Raw genomic sequence first — 15657 nt, forward strand, 5'->3', positions numbered from 1 at the left:
GCATCTGGGCACTGTCTTGGCACGAGGAGCCAGCAGGTCTCATTACTGAGTGAAGACTTGTAAAGGCAGAGTGGAAAAGACGCTGTGGCCGCCTGTCGAAGGATAGCGATTGTTTTATTTATTGGTGACTTCAGCTGTCGTTGCTGAGGTTCAGACAGCCCAGGGCTGCCTTCCAGGTCATGGCTGTGGGTACTGAAGTAGCATCCAGCAGGCAGAGTCCTGTTGATAACTCGGCAACAGCATCCCCCAAAGAGCCTGCAAGTCATTTCCCTGAGATGCAAACCTGACTTTGTAGGTGTTACTTACAGGCAGGGCCCCAGGCTGTGCTGTCCAGGTGTGCTCGTGACCCACTTAATTCAGTATGTTCATGTTACCATGAGGATAAAACTATAATTTGGCTGTCCTACATGTGAGTTAATGAGCAAATGCCTCTACAGAGCAGGTAAGCCAGGCACAGCCAGTTCTCAATAGAGCACTTTCTATGTTTCTCTTGGAGGTCTCAGTTACTGTCCCCTTTTCACAAGTGGCTTTACCCCTCAACATATAATGTAACCAAGTAGTCCACCACAAAGACCTACATCTTCATCTGACCTCCCACCATCTGAGGAGCCTTGACAGCACCACAAGTCAATGAATGTGGGTTGGGAGGTGATCACGAGATTTGTTTGAATCCCTAATTTGCAGTTCCCCAGTGGTACTGAACTGAACCCAAAAGATGCTGATCTGAGACCAAGTTTATTCCATAAATGGAGCAGAGGAGAAAACCTCACTGTTTCATCCTACTCCTTCGACAGACCCTTTGGTCCCCTAAGATTTCCTTACCAGGGTTATTGCTGCTTCCTGTTGTTTTTGCTGTTCATAGTGAAGATGACGAGGGAGAGGGTGCAGCTCATCTTGCTTCTCACCAGCAGCCTGATTTTCTTTCCAGGACAAGTTCATGGGCTTAGCACAGTAAAGGTACATTTTACTAGGGCAGCTACTGGGATGGACAGCCAGGCCTAGCTGAAGAATGGCAGCCATCTCTACTCACCTTCAACCCAACACTTTACTTTTAAAGCTCACCATTTTTCTGTAAGCATCAGTGCGTATTTTACTCTGAATATCTTCTGATGTGAAAGATTCCATTAGGCAACCTCTAAACCACAGCATTTATGAGCTCTGCTGCCTAATGGCTGCGAAACTTGGACCTCATACAGGACCAAGATACAGGGTTAAATGCTCTTGGCAGGTCAGGACCTTACTGGGATGGCAACAAACCAAAAAGCATGTAGCTGCCCTGAAAATAGCTTACTGTAGCTTTCCTATAATGCCTGTCTCCAAAACGGACAAGGGAATGGAACAAAAAAATCGATGGGGGAAGGAAAGAGTCTTCTGTGATTTTTGGACAGTTCAACTTCAGTGATCAACCAGAGGTTTCCATAGGGGCCTGACCTCAGCCCTAGTTTCTCCTCTTACCAGAAGTGTAAAGTGTGCCAGTGACCATGAAGTTCGGTGGGTCATTTGTCTCGAGCTTGTTTTCTGAAGCCCAATAACCAGAGTTGAAGGCAGTCTTTGAAAATCTCCCACTTGCAGTGGGTGCTAATTATGTTATGAGGATTGTTTTTGTTGCTGTAAAATGACAGCTGCTGTGAAAAGATGTGGTAGCAGGGTGATGGGAGAAGAAGAAAAGGTGACAGAAGAAGGAACAAAGTTCAGATGGGAGGAGAAAATTCACCATCTGGGTCCTCTCCACCCTGACATTTCCAAGCTATGTGAGCCGAAGCACTGGCTCCACTAAGCTTGGTGGCAAAATTTATTCTGACTTGGAGGAAGCCCGGACTTTATTACAGCTGTTTCTTATTAAAGGCTTGACTGAACATCCTGCTCTCTTTGCCACATTTTTCAGAGCTTACATCTGCCAAGAAAGAAACTTCTAATGTGTGCCTATAAGCTTATGTTTAAAAACCCTGCTCTGGCCCAAGTGTTGTACTGATCCCTTTGGGTTCCACCCCTGTTTGGCTGCAGCTCAGCTCCTCCAAGGCACAGAATTCTGCAAATGTTTGTGGTCAGTAATTGCAGCTTTTTTTTTTTTTTTTTTTTTTTTTTTTTTTTTTTTTTTTTTTTTTTTTTTTTTTTTTTTTTTTTTTTTTTTTTTTTAACTTCTCCATCCTGGAGAAACTGAGCTGCTGTGAGTGATTTAGGGCACCTAGGAGGACACCTAGGAGCTCCCACCAGGCTGGCAGCAGTGCAGGCAATGACCAGTGCCCTGCAGTCTGAGACACTGAGCTGGCTCCAGAAACTGTCTGGCCAAAGTTACTGCAAAAGTACCAAGAGATGAGAATTTCTTGGCCCACTGCCCTGCACAGGAGTACTGCTTCTTGCTTGTCCTCTGTTTCATTCTGTCTGGCTCTCATCTCACCAATACAGTAGTTTTGCTGTCGTGGAATGTCATGCAGTGTTTTATCAGTGAGAAAATGTGAAGTTGCAAGACATTTTAATAACATAGCTAGGCAGCAGGGACTTGCTTTCACTGGGGCATACCTGGCATGTTCAATTTCATTAAAATCTTGGCTGCTTTTCCTCCAGAAACCTCAAAAAGAGTTGAGAAATGGGGCAAAAAATTCCCAGATCAAACAATTCTGAGTGCCCAATCTTTGGTCAAGTTGTACCATATCTCTACCACCAGCCTTGACCCACTAACTTTGGTGTCAAATCAACTGACTCTATGGAAATCCCACAATAGTCCCAAGGAAGCTTCTCATCACTAGGATTTCACCAGTAGCATCTCAGGAGCACCAGTGACTAAGAACAAGCTTAGTGAGGAGCAAAGTACCCTCCTGTGTGTTCTTTCCACCTGCCGGTTCAAAACCAGTCCTGGCTGGGAGCAAGCAAAGCTTGCTTATCAGTTAGATGAACCAGCTTCTACCCTGTAACCACATGCAGTTCCTTGCTGCATCTGGCACCTCTTTTCCAGGACTGACATTCATTCTTCTCATTCCCAGCATGGCATGAACGTGCCAAAGCACCAAGCCAGGTCCCTCAGACCTACAGCCAGTGATGGAGACCTCTCCCTGCCCAGACAGTCACTGCTCTAGGTCACTCCTAGTACACGGCTGTCCATTTTGGGCTGTCCAGGCTCTCCAGGGCTCAAGGAGAGGGTTGATGTTGATGGATGAAGCAGGAACCAAGAGTTGGCAAGGTGGGCACTAGCTTGCCAGCCTCCAGCCCAGCCTGCTCCAGCACTGGGCTTGCCCTTTTAAAGGAGGTTTTCCCCTCCCAGGCTGCCAGCTGACTTCCCAGGAGCACGGATTGCTATTGCAGCAGCTTAGCAAAATGCCCCGTGCCAGGGCAGGACACTTTTTCTTTAAGGCATTTGGCTGTCAGAAGATCATAAGCCAGGCACCAGAGCCCACCTGCAGCCCACTGGTGCCATCCTTGACCTTAAGTGCAGAAAAACTTTTCATCTTTTGCTGTTACTGGCTCCCCAGTTTTCTGTCTTCCTACCAAAGCCCTCACCCCTGCACCCCTCCACCACCACAGTGCAGATGCCACAGGAAGGCTTCACCAGTTACAGCAAAGTCCCCTAAAACTCTCAGTTTAAACCCTCCTGTGCAAGCTTCTCACACATGCCTGGAAAATCAGGCGCAGAAGTATTTGCAAAGTATGGACATTAAGAGACCACTGGATTTTTGTGGGCATTCTTCAAATATGTTCTTTTTGTCTGTCTCTCCATCTTTTTTTTCTCCCTAAAGGGTGCAGAGCCCTAAGATGTTCAGAGCTAGCTCTCAATCCCTCTGCTGGCATCAGCCCAACTGCCAGGTCACCAGCTTCCCTCCACCTTTTCCTCACACCGAAGCCCAGCTCTTTTCTTCACTCCAGCACCATTCACTGAAGCCAAATAACTTTCACCAGTGTAGAGCCGGAAGAGTAGATGGAAAAACTGGGTTGTGATGGTAATGTCCTGGTAAGGGAAGTTACATGATGATAAAAACCATCAGGGGTGGCTTCTGACTCTGGTCTCACAGGTTTTACCCAAGCAGTTGGTGACCTCAGTTACAGAGGACTTCAACTGACATGAAAAAAATCCGAATCCGGACTCCTTTCAACTGTACAGATTCAGTTAAAATCTATAAAAGTAACAGCACTGAGTCCTTTTTATTTCATTAGCAATGAGTCCCCCAGGGCATTACTTTTGCTAGAAATGCCATTAGCATTTACAGTTAAGTTCACTGGGAGGCACTTCTGGTTTTAATTATATAGCCCTTATAATGCTTCCTCTGGCACTCTCTTAGTATGGAAAAAATGAGCCTAGGATGTAGAAAGATAAAAAAGCTATTAATTTCAGGGCTAACAATGCCAGATCAGTATAGTTACAAACAGATTTCTCTCTGTAACCCAGCCCAAACAGCTGTCTTTCAGTGTCCAGATAGGAATGCACCAAATATGACAAAAATGTCTTTATCTGTGGAAGCTAATTTTAGACACTTTTTTTTTTTTTTTGCCAAGCAGTAGAAATACTTAGAGAAGAAATTATTAAATTTTCAATTAAAAAAATGTTTTTGTAGGATACATTGCACCCAGTGTTTCAGAAGCAGCCTCCACACTTACATCCATCACAGGGGCTCTGGAGCGGCTACTCAGCTACGCTGTTGCACCCAGCCAGCAGCGCCCATCCATCCTGTCCCTTCTGCAGCTTCTCCCTGTCCCTGTAACACCACCAGCCCACAGACCATGATGGGCCAGAGCTCAGTCTCTCCGGGTACACCTAGGACATGCAGCCCAGCCTGATCAACACTCAGCCAAACCACCCTGACTTCAGGGAAGTTGCATTTGCCAGTGGCTTCCACGGAGCTGTTAGAGGTGATTGCCACTACCCACGGTGTCTCGGCTTCCAAACCAGCACTCCCCCACATCCTCGCCCAGCTCAGAGAGATGAAGGTCTAGCACTGAACTGGTGGGGGAGCAAAACAGGTTCCCGCCTCACAAAAGGGGAAGATCCAGCATCTCAGAGCTTCCCACTGCCTCAAGATAGGGCTGAAATATTTCATAGTTTGAATGAAAAAAAAAAGGACGCAACTGCTCCAGCATCCTCCTGGCACTCAGGTGATGTAGTTAGTCTATGCTCTGCTCTTGCAGCTGAGTCACCTTTTCAAGGCTGACACTCCAAAACCACCCCAGTGAGGGCAGTGACTCTCCTGAAACAAGAGGACCAGATCCCTGCTCTCAGACTGGCTCAAAAAGAGTAGGCAAGATGTGCAAGTGCATTCACCACACATAGTTTTGTAAGAAGAGTGATTATAACACAGTTAAAGAGAGAGGGAAAGCACATAGCACATAAGTTGTTACTGGAGAGGTGCACTGAAAGATTTTTAATTGATCCAGAGCTTCTCTGTTTAAAAATTCATAGGCTTCAAGTTACTCTTGCCACACTTAAAATTGCTTTTGAGTTTAACAGCCTCAGCACTTTCAACCAGCTACCCGCAAAATGTGGTCAGTTCAAAACCCCTCATGAGCAGGTGATCCATTTTTGTGTAACGTGTTCTCCTTCCATGCCTTGTCATTGCAGGAGACAGCACAACTCAGAATCAGTGGTGGTTGTAGGGAAGGTGCATTCACACTCCTGAAGGACACCAAGTGTCAACAGGATGGGAACTAGTGTATACATATATTTCTAAACTCAAAAAACTGGGGCTTAGAAATGCTCACTCTTAATAACAGCAACTGAAACATTGAAAATCTGCCAGCAGTTCTGCCTTCAGCAAAACTCCAAGAATCAGTCAGCTCCATCTGTCACGTTGTTTCCAAAGCAGATTGTGGCATAGTCCAGCTCTTTACTGTCCCTTTTGGCAGTAGTGCTGGGCTTCCACCCTGAAGCGCCTCCTCTTGCTCCAGTGCCAAAGGGGTGATTGGGAATGGAAGCCATGGACAGCCAAGCTGCAGGGATTGAGGCAATGCTGTGGGACACCTCTGCTCAAACCTTTGTCTGCAAGCTCGGCATGACCTCAGAATGCTAGCTACTCTTAGAGAAGCCCTTACAGGTTGTCCTGAAGGGATGCTGGTCGTGTGTGTATGTGCAGTAACACTGACATCTGTTGTCATCTTTTGAGGACCAGCTAGATAAAGGCCTGTGAATTAGACTTTTTACATATGAAATAGAAAATTAAATCAGAATATGAAAACTTCCTGGCCAAAGCAATTGCTAATAAACATGATAAAGAACACGTGCTCATGGCCCTCATGGCCCATCTCAGCCTCAGTGTGACTAGTGATGTGAGTGTTCCCCTTCCCAAATTACTCACAGCCACAGTTCTTTGCTGTGAAGAGCCCTGCCTCAGCTGACTGTATGAGGTGTAGCCCAATAAGTGAACTTGCCAATTTTATTATTACAGGACATCATTTGTTCCAGTGAGTTCCAGAGAACTTTTCTGCACTGAAATCCTTCAGATATTCTCTTGATAATGCAAAGTACATCAAGACTCGTGTTCTGAGACTTCCAGTGAAAGCAGTGGGCTCTGATCCTGGCATCACCTCCAACTGTATGCCAGCACACAGCTCAAAGCATCATTTTAGTTTTCTGAAAAGCTGCAAAAAACATCAGCTGGAGCAGCCTCAGGGTGGGAAGTGTAAGAAACAGACCTTTGTAAGTCACTTGAGGTGGTGGCAAAGATGTCTTTCTGGACGCTAGATCAACGCACAGGCGAAATAAATGTCCCCACGCAGTGATAGGCTCCATGCTGGGACCTGCACAGGAATGCTGCTGTGCTGTGAAATTGTGGCTGGCCAGTTTACCACGAGCAACCCGAAAGCATTTCCCACACTGAGGTGTCCTGCAGAGGTGGCACCCACTGGTATGCAATAACGGCAAGTCTTTGCTGGAGGAATTCATTCTCAGTACAGTTTATGGAGAAACTTAAATTCAAAATACACTTACAAACAGAAAAGGTGGCCCCAGTTGCCAAACATACCTGAGAAAGATCTTCCTATAGCTCTTGGGTGTTTCAGGACTCTCACACATATTGGGAACAGCGCTAATGAGGGATCTGGCACATCCCGTCTGTGTATATGTGGTGACCCTTTCTTAAGGAGGGCTTCCAAGCTCTCAGCAAGGGAACAGGGACCCTCTCTCCCTGGTATCTCTAAGCACTGTGTTTCTGGCAGGTGGTTGCTGTCCTGAAACAGAAATGTGTTCTTGCTTGGAACACGGGTCTTATTGTACCTCCAAGGGAAGGCAGACCCGGCATTTCACCCATGCTTGTGCTGATGGCTGACATAAAGAGAATTATCACTTCCAAAAAATGTCTGACATTGTGTGCACACGGTCCAGCTTTGGAGCCACTGTTGGATGCACTTCCTACTGATGGATCTATAGCTTTTTGTTTATTTTTAACCTCCTTTGCAAACACAGCTAAATATCCTGCCCCTTGCCCGGAGACACTAACAAGGTTTCTCCGCTAATAATGTCCCACGAAAGGTCAGTTCTGCAGCTTTCACAGCAATCTACAGAGCAGATCCCCTTGGCTCAGGGGAGCACTGCTGGGCTCTGGGAGTCACTCCACTGCAGAGCATGTCACCCTGGTGTGACAGCCGGCAGGGCCAGCTGGAGCAGAGGAGGGCATTGTGCACTGACAACACCGAAGTGTAACTAACTGGCACATCTAATTTTAGCCTCCAGAGCCCTGAAAGTCCTCTTGAGTTGCCTCATACCTTGATAAATCATTTCGGTCAATGCTGCTTGGCCTAAAGGTGGCTTTCAGATGGGAAAGGCTTACTGCTGAATGTTAAAAGGAATTGTTAACATTTTTAACATTTTTTACTGGAGCTGAAGGTGTCTGCTCTCAGCAGTTACTCAGGGTGTCTGTCCCTTGTAGGGACTGGGAATTAAGGGAGATAAAAAGAAGAGGCAAAAATGCCTGGGATATTTTTGTTTTGCTGTCTGATGCAAACCTGACTGAGAAGAAATCTACATGTGCAATGTATATGCAGGGTGAAAGCTAAAAGCATGGAAATAAGTAACAAATACCTGCAGGGTGCAGAGCATTCCAGGTCTATGGATGGACACCAGGAAAGCTATTCCTTGTTTCAAGAAGACCAAGAACCTTGTTGAGGCGTTCACCACTTATACAGCAAGAGGGACCAACCGAAAAAAAAAAAAGCATCTTACTGTGAGTTTTGTATTCACTGTTGCCTGCTTGGCCCAGTCACTTGGCCAATATTCAGAGTTTTGAAGTCAGGCTCCCATTTAGAGGCAAAACAAGTGGTGCAAGATTGATAGGTCTTTGTCATGACAGGGTTTGTTGCACTGGCCACAGGTCCTTACAGCCACCTCACCAGAGTTCCCACATGGGTACACATGCACATGCCTGTGTCTTTCCCTTCAGAGGTCTATGAAACACACGGGAAATTTGTTGCCTGCCATGTTACTGAGTAACTGGAGAAACAGAATTTTGCCCTTGGGACAGAGGTGAGTCTGTGACTACAGGCAGCTGTCTGTGCAGAGCAGGCTTGGGGGTTTGGTACGGTTTCCTAGTTAAGTGGGAAATTGGATAATCCATGCACGGAGAACCAAAAGTTGGCTGTCAGTTCCTTCAGGGGACGAGCTGCCTCACTGCGGGGGTTTGTTACTGAAGCCTTGTATAGAAGCTGTCCCATATGTAGATGAAAATACATGTGTGTATGTGTGCATATACAAATATTTATATTACATATTTTATAAAATGTATATAAACCTAACTTAACATACATACTGATATGCCTCTGAAGCAGTAGATTTTGATATCTCCCTCCCTTGTTTGTGCATCTGAGAGATGCCCAAGAGCAAAGAGGCTACAGGGGGGAAAGAAATCTGCTCAGTTAAACAATGCAGCATTAGAAAACCAATGTTAGTTCTTCAAAGCTCTCAATGACAAATTCCCACTCTCTGGGGTAGTTTGGTGTTAATGCTTTTCAAGACCTGGTTGTTACTGATCAGGAAACTACTAAATTAACAACTTTGCAGAGTTAATTGACCAAACACTTTCAATCATTTATTAGGGAAGGAAGCCCCTGCCTGTAAACAAAGCCAGCATAGGGTTATTTCATGTCAGGAGCAGTAACAACACATCAAGACATTCACAAACCATGAGTTACAGCCACTAAAATTACCAACAGGGTTTAGACTTCAAAAATGATAAATTGGGATTGATCTTTATTTGTATTCAGTTTTCTGAAGCCTTAAGGCCTGCTCAAATGCCATTTTATAGATATTCTCTGTAATCATAAAAGCTGAAACTTCCAGTAAAAAAGCTGACAATTCTCACTTTCTCAGAGGCTTCTGGAAAAGATGAAATTCTATGGCACTGGCAGCACAACTGTATAGGATGTATAGGATGCCAGCAGAAGGGAGCAGCACATTTGCTCCCTAGTAGGCTAGGCAAGCTGTATTCCACCCAGTTAAGCCAGACTTGCAATGAGATGTTTGCGGACTGCAGTGTGAGCTGCTGAGGGAGCCATCGCTCTCTGTCTCCTTGCAGACTTACCATCCCACACTCAGTGTCTTTTCCTCACACTGAATTACATATCTTTTCCCCAGGGGTTATGCAAACTGCATAGTAAAACTTTTTCAGCTGTCCAGCCAGCTATGCACCTGTTTTCGATCAAAATTATTCTACTGTAGCTCTTTCTGGCTCAGAAAAGTGCTTTGACAAGCTTGAAATTTCCTGCTTCAGGAAGGAATAACATCTCTCTAAAAGAGTGCCTTGGGTTCTGTTGGAGAGGTATTAACCCTGAGCTGCAGAGAAGGCTGGACTTATTATAAGGATCAGGAACTTAAACAGCCTTTGTTGTGGCAGGACTAAAGATGTCCGAGAGCTCCTGTCTCCAACATAAGACACAACTTGGCCACTGCCATTGTGGCAGCTTCCTTAAGACACTTCTCAACCTTTTTTTCTTGTGCTCCAAAGTTTGCCTACTCCAGTTCAAGAAAATATAGCATATATGAGGTCCCTGTAAGGAATAAAGTCAGAGAGTCTCCAGCTGAACCTGGTGGGGCAGAAGGCTAAACTGAGGCTGCAGCTGATTGTGGCTCATCCACTCCCCTTTCCCCAGGGACATGAAGAAACCCCCCCCCAAAATGGGAGAAATATTTATGCAAGCTTCAACGTGGAGAAGGAACATGTGAGGATGTCAGTTTCTGTATGATGGCCTGGCGGGTTTTGTCTCCACTGTCCTTGACCTGTATCCTGATAAAAATTGCAGTAAGCTATTTATCAGGTAAACAGATAAACCAGCCATCATCATATCAACATATGGTGACAGTGACTGAGAGCTACCCTATTAATTGCTGACCCCATTTCTATTTCAGTCACTTGGCATGTCCTCTAGGAAATGAATGAGATCAGTCATGATAAATCTATTCTCTGTGGCACCAGATAATCTGTTTCTAAGCTGGAGCAGATGCTGAGATGTCCACACTGGCAGCCTGCTGCTGGATGATCAAGGGGGTTGTAGTGCACTGTGACTGCATCCCTGAAGACTTGTGTTGGTTCCCCCTTGTGCAATAAGTGGTTCTTCTATATTGTATTGTGTCCTAATATTCCTGCTGATACATCACAGAATGAGTCAGCTTGGAAGGGACTACAGTCGGTCATCTGGTCCAGCCTCCCTGCTCAAGCAGGTTCATCCCAGAGCACAGTATTGTGTCCAGACGGTTCTTGAGTATCTCCAGTGAGGGAGACTCTAAAACCAATCTGAGCAGGAAGGTCCCACACATTAATTCCTGAATGGCTAACAGCCTTGTATTTGGGTGCTAAACTGATGCAGAAAGCTTAGTATCTAACAACCAGAGTAGACTGGAGAAAGGTAAATGCTATCTAAATTGCTCAAGGGTTTTTGAGGCCTGATCTCCAGTTTCTGCTCTAACCACTAGATAGGAGACATTGTGGTGCGGTGGTAGGGGTCTTCTCAGCTCCCTGTGCTGGAGCTATTCTGGTTTGTGCTGAAACAAAGCAATTCTTTGAGAGATCAAGGATGGTGAAAAGAGCATGTAAGCTGGACACAGCTTTGCTCTCTAGCCCCAGCAGTGCTTAATGCTGCCCTGTGCAGACACAGCTGCAGCTGAGGGGCTGGAAGAGCCAGGGCTGCACCCTCATTCTTCTCCTGGCAAGCGTGGACTGCCACTCCCTTGAGCAGAGACCAGCTCAGATTGGACCCTGTCTGCCAGAATCCCTTCCCAAAGCCTTGCACATGCCATCACCCTCGGTCAGGCCCTGAGACAGCCCCTGGCACAGTCCCACAAAACCATGCACGTCTGAGCGAGGAGGGGAGTGGAAGATGTGGGTCTGAAGCATGGAGTGCCCTTCCAAAGCAGCCGTTTTCCCCTGGGACATTTTGTTTTCACTTTATTTGCGTCCCTGGGACCTAGCTGCTTAGCAACTGGATAAAATTGTCACAAAATGCTGGCACTGCCCTCCTTCCAGGGCAGGGACTAGACTGTGTCCTTGGTGGGGCTGTCTGCCAGGCAAGGTGACCACATAGCACTCAAGGGGAGACCCCATCCCTGTCCTTGTTCCCCAGTGGGCTCTCTCAAGGTGCGAGGGCATTTAGCCCTCATGCATGGCAAATGCCACACTGCAGGCAAGGCAGGCAGGCAGCTCTGCCTGCCCTGGCTGCTTGCAACCCAGGGACAGATGAAATATGGACGCTCTTCAGATCCGAGTGGATAAATACTTTTCCTCTCTGAAGGACCAGGGAAAAAAGCATACTTGAAATATTCTCCTGAAGTATCTGAAAAGGAAAATATTCACCATTTCCGATTGTATATTTGGAGAAGATGGGGATGAATACACCATCTCACTTTGGTTCAGGGCATTTTAACTAGAAAAAAAACCAGAAAAATGGCAACGAAGACTTATGGCTATATGTATTCTTTGGACCAGAAGAAGAACGTCTCTGATGCCTGCTGCTGTCCTTGCCCTGTTTGAGTCCTCTGCCTCTGCAGATAATACTCAAAGAGGTATCCAGGCTGCCCAGGAGGCCAAACCCTGCTCAGCAGAGCTCACTTCCCTTGAAGGGTCATGCAAACGGCAAGGGATGAAAATTAGAGATTTTAGGACAGCAGTTGATACACTCTTGCCCTTATAAGTGGCTGACATGCAGAAGATAGTTGCTGGCAATTGCTGACAGAGTGTGTGTTTACCTCAATCAGCAAGTATTTATAATTAATTTTAAAAATGTTGAAGTTCCAGCCTTGCTGGGAACATTACAAACTGCCCTCAGCACTCTGATGTGCTTCCAAAACATATACTGCCCCAAGTCAAAGAGCTCAAAGACTCAAATATTTCAGAGTGAGGAGGCAGAGGGGGGGAGGGCAGTGGGGAGATAATGCATTTGAAATGAAAATGATTTAGATAACTTGGTATCTATTCACAAATATTTAATTTTCATGACTGGAAGCAACCACAACTGTTGTAAACGGGATGAACTGCCACATGACTTCTAGGATCTCCCTTTCCTGATGCCACAGCACCTCAACATAAAGGATTTGCTGCAGAGGGATGCCTAGACTTCACCTTTTTTCCCCTCTCACCCTCTTGGCCCCCCACAATGCCTCATACACCCTCTGTGCTGACACATGAGGTTGCAGGCCCCCAAAAGACCTAGTGAGGCTTAAAACAGACTTGTAAAAAGAAATAAAATTATTTTCTAAGGCAAACATTGCTGCTGAAGATGCAGCATTGCTGAACCACTCCCTAGGAGTTTTTTGAGGAAGCATGGGGTTGCTTCTGCCTAAAACATTTCTTGACAGTTTCCGTCTCTGCATGGAGAAATGGCAGAATGCAATTTCTCTGTTTTTCAGTTTCTTTATATTTTTATGGCTGTTCTTCATGGTAGTTTTCACTAACTAGATCTCTTCCGGCCTCAGCAACAGGTTGGGAAGAAAATCTACTTCAAGAGAAGAAAATGCCATTGACAAATCTACCATCAGGGTGGTTAGGGTAGTGGAGGTGGCAGAGATTGGGGCAAACTCCAAATGAATACCCTTCCAAAAGGCTTGAGTTGATGTTATTCCTTTAAACTCAGAAACATGCCATGAGCACTGCCCAACATTTTGGGGAGCTGAGGTATCTGAGAGGGCACAGGGAAGCAGCGGAGGGACAACCAGTTTCAAGGCAGCAGCCAGCCTCTGCTAACATCTGACCTGAGGCTTCAGCAGCAGGTTTAGAGCAAAATTTTTCATTCTGTGAGGTAATGGGAGAGCACGCTCAGATTGCAACCCTGTAATTATGTGATTCCTAGTTTTTTCCAGTAGTGTAATTATGATAAATGACTCTCATGTTCCCCATTAATGTTGCTATTAGCAGACAGGCAGGCCTTCCCAGCATGAGCCAGTTCATGCTAACAAGGTCTGTTTGTACCAGATTAGGCAAGGTACCACTCACTCAGCTTTCAGAGCACCGTAAGTGATTTGCCATAGCTCCTATAATGGTACAGAGCCAAACATCTCACATCAGAGATGGCAACAAGATCTAGCTTTAAGTTCAAGATCCTTTATTAAAAGAAAAGAAGAACTGCAAGCCAAAACTCCTGCTTCTGGGCAATGAGTTGTGCTCCTGCTCAAACACTGGGTGGGTGCTGTGCTGAAAAGGACCATCTTGTTCAGATAGGGCTGTGAAGTCAAATGTCTCGCTCGCCCACTCAGTCACTCACATGAACAGTATAATAGCAGATTTAAAAAAACACCTTACCAGGGATTATGTAATCCTCCATCTTCACATGCACTTACTTCTAAGGTTACTTTTTAAGGTGGGCATCATTCCAATGCAGAGAGAAAATGGTCAGGCACACAGGACAAGGGGGAGCAGTTGCTGTCCTTCACCTTGGTGTTAGCAAGGGTTTCAGCACAGAGCATCCATAATATCCTTACAGCCTACAGTTGTGGGAGAGGGACTGTGCTGCAACAGACTCTGAGTGGCCACGGGACAGTGAAGTTGTATGTACAGGTTTTAATCTGATAACTCCCTTACATTAACTCTGCTGTGGTTATGGCTGCTGCGTAAGCCCCAGGGTAGGACAGGGACTTGGTTCTCTGCAAAGAGCTGGCTGGCCAGGAAAGACACTTGATTCTGACAGGACTCAGATGCTAGCTTTCAAGTTCCTTGTGATACAGTCAGCAGTCAACTACTCCAAGTGGGCAGAAAACCCTCTGGTGTGTTTTTGTTCTTAAATGCGTGAGTTTTCTTTTAAATCCAGAGGAAAATTATGCCTGTGCCTCGTTGCTCTAACCTCAGTATTTATCACATTCTTATAGCAATTCTGATTCCACAAGACAATCCCAGTTCTGTGGAGAGGACCAGAAAGCTACAGTGGTGATGCCAGGTATTGAGACACCTCTTTTTCTGCATAGCTTGTGAACGATGCTATATTACAACAAATTTCTATCCACATCTAAGCTTGCACAATGAACCAATTAAGGATCTGTGATTTTGTTTCAAGTATGTGGTTGAATGTTTATAGTCTAAATTTTAATCCAAACTTTCGCAAATTTAGACAGCTGTCTCTGGTGCTGTCAAAAGGGCATGAAATCAGCACATCTGAAAATCAATACACCTCATGGGGCTGAGTACCTCGGTTAATGAAATACTGCAACCATCAGCTTTTGATCAGCTTCCAGAGTATTTTCTGCATAGTTACAAGATTATAATTAATAGAAAAAAGAAAATGATCCCTATGTTTTTTCACTGTTTGAACTTCACCTCAACAGCAGCTTGATTTTTGTTCCAGAATTGCTTATAAGGTCTAAATGTAGAGAAAACAAAACCCTGTCTGTCTCAGTGATCCTGGACAGTAGGGAATGCAAGGCTAGCCCAGGGCCATCTGTTTCACTGCAAGAAAGGTTTTAGAAGACAGATCCAAACAGCTGATTCATTATAAAATAGACATAAGTTACGAAGATAATCATGGAAACAAATCCTACAAAGACTTCTTGAGTCCCTAGTTGCAATTACTGTTATTTTTTAAGTCAGCATTGGCTACCTGCATCACATGAATGACACTGCATAAGTTACAGATGCAAAACAGCAATAGCTGCAGAGATCAGGACCTTAACAATGGGTACATTTAATTAATCTATAATGATTATAGTTCCTCTTCTGGCACATGATTGATGCGGGACACAGTCTCAGACTGTCTGGAGGAAAATGGCCCCATGCAAGCGCTCACTGTCTCAGCGGCCACGTGTTTCTCTGAAGATGAAGACAATGTACGTGCAACTCTGGACATAGTTGTGCCTATGGGACACACTCTGGCCACAGAGCAAAGTATGAAGCAGAGTAACTTTGTTGTTAGCAGAGGAAGGACTAAGGAAAGGTGAGATGCAACAACTTGTCCCTAAATTGTGATAAATGTCAAATCTTAGCTCCAGCATCCTTCTAAGGAAGTGTGGATCAGGGACTTTTGTCAGAACTATTCAAAGGTGAGTTTTCATCCATACATTCCCTTATCTTCCTTTGCACACACTTCACCACTCTGTACTGTTTGCTGAAATTCATACAGCTACAACAGGGTACTCGTTATGCAGCCACACAGTATGCCTGGAAATAAATTCCAAACTGAACAAAGTTTTGTGCAGCTTTTATTTTCAAAAGAACCTTACAGCAAACTGTAGCCAAGCAGCAATAAAGACATTTAATCACTGTAGTCTGT

Source organism: Empidonax traillii, unplaced genomic scaffold (genome assembly GCF_003031625.1).
Source record: "Empidonax traillii isolate 1590-97213 ecotype Southwest subspecies unplaced genomic scaffold, ASM303162v1 scaffold547:size421747, whole genome shotgun sequence".
NCBI classification, from domain to species: domain Eukaryota; kingdom Metazoa; phylum Chordata; class Aves; order Passeriformes; family Tyrannidae; genus Empidonax; species Empidonax traillii.